At 41.4% G+C, this 1,034-nt stretch overlaps 1 non-coding gene across 1 annotated transcript; it reads right to left on the bottom strand.

Moving 5' to 3' along the window:
* Positions 1-416: 416 nt before the first annotated feature.
* On the bottom strand, positions 417-526 carry LOC138836758 (U6 spliceosomal RNA). Its single transcript, XR_011375041.1, has one exon. It is a non-coding gene; the product is annotated as a U6 spliceosomal RNA (small nuclear RNA).
* Positions 527-1,034: the final 508 nt, after the last annotated feature.

Genomic DNA, 1,034 nt, shown 5'->3' with positions numbered 1-1,034 from the left:
TAATTGTTACAATGGGTGAACCTGTATTCCTATTTAAGCATTTTCTTTTTCTCCTTCCCATCCAAAAATTAGAAGAGACTATATACAAGATGTAGGTGCACCAACTTCAAATACAGTGAAAATAAGTGATTTAACATGGGGTCCGAACATATAAAGAAACAAAAAAAAAAACCATACTGAACGTTATACGTATGTGAGAAACAATAGCAAGAAAGAAAAAACCACTTGTGTCACTAACTTCGGTTCATTTACCTTAACATAATCTTTTCTTGTCATAAGCACATAGCTTTTGACCTTTTCTGCTTATCCCAGACATATATTAGTTATTGAAAATTAGGGAAACCATGGGACTTATGTTTGTTTGGACTTGGCTTATTACACTTCATAATCTATTTCCCAAGTCTTTCCACTTCCTAACAAATTAGGTAATGGAATGACAGGAATTTGCCTGTCATCCTTAAGCAGGGGCCATGTTAATCTTCTCTGTATCATTCCAAATTTAGTGTATATAATGCTTCCTCAATACTTCTCAGAGAGCAGAGGAGGGAAGGCCATCCCTCACCCTCCAGTACTGGAGATCTCCATCTTGGATACTGACAATGCTCGGTGGAGCTGCTAGCTCCAACTTAAGCCTTGGATGAAAACTAGAGTCATTTAGTAGGTCACAAGAACCTAAGCTGACCTGCCAGACTGAGCTCCATCCAGGGAAAAGTCACCCAGCTCAGGTGCTAGCCCCAGGAGTGGCTTTCTTCACTGGGTAATCAGAGCCAGAGGCTGCCCCTCCTTTAGCAGCCTTGACAATCAATTGAAATTCAGTAAACAGAAACCCTGAGAGTGACTCCAGGCTGGGCTCTCTGAGTTTATCACAAACTAGCCCCTGGGAAAAGCTACTGTTTGCTGAAAGGCTTCAACACTACCCAGAACCTAGCCTCATCACAGCATCTCCAAACTTGAGGAAAAAGCCGTCTCCCTCTTTTGTGATACTCAAAGCAGATCTCCCTTCCATTGAACTAAACTGGGACGAGGATCACAAA

Source organism: Dipodomys merriami, unplaced genomic scaffold, assembly GCF_024711535.1.
Source record: "Dipodomys merriami isolate MVZ:Mamm:240054 unplaced genomic scaffold, mDipMer1.0.p SCAF_2575, whole genome shotgun sequence".
NCBI lineage: Eukaryota > Metazoa > Chordata > Mammalia > Rodentia > Heteromyidae > Dipodomys > Dipodomys merriami.
Note: the sequence above shows the minus strand (reverse complement) of the source record. Positions and strands in the feature narration are given on the sequence as shown.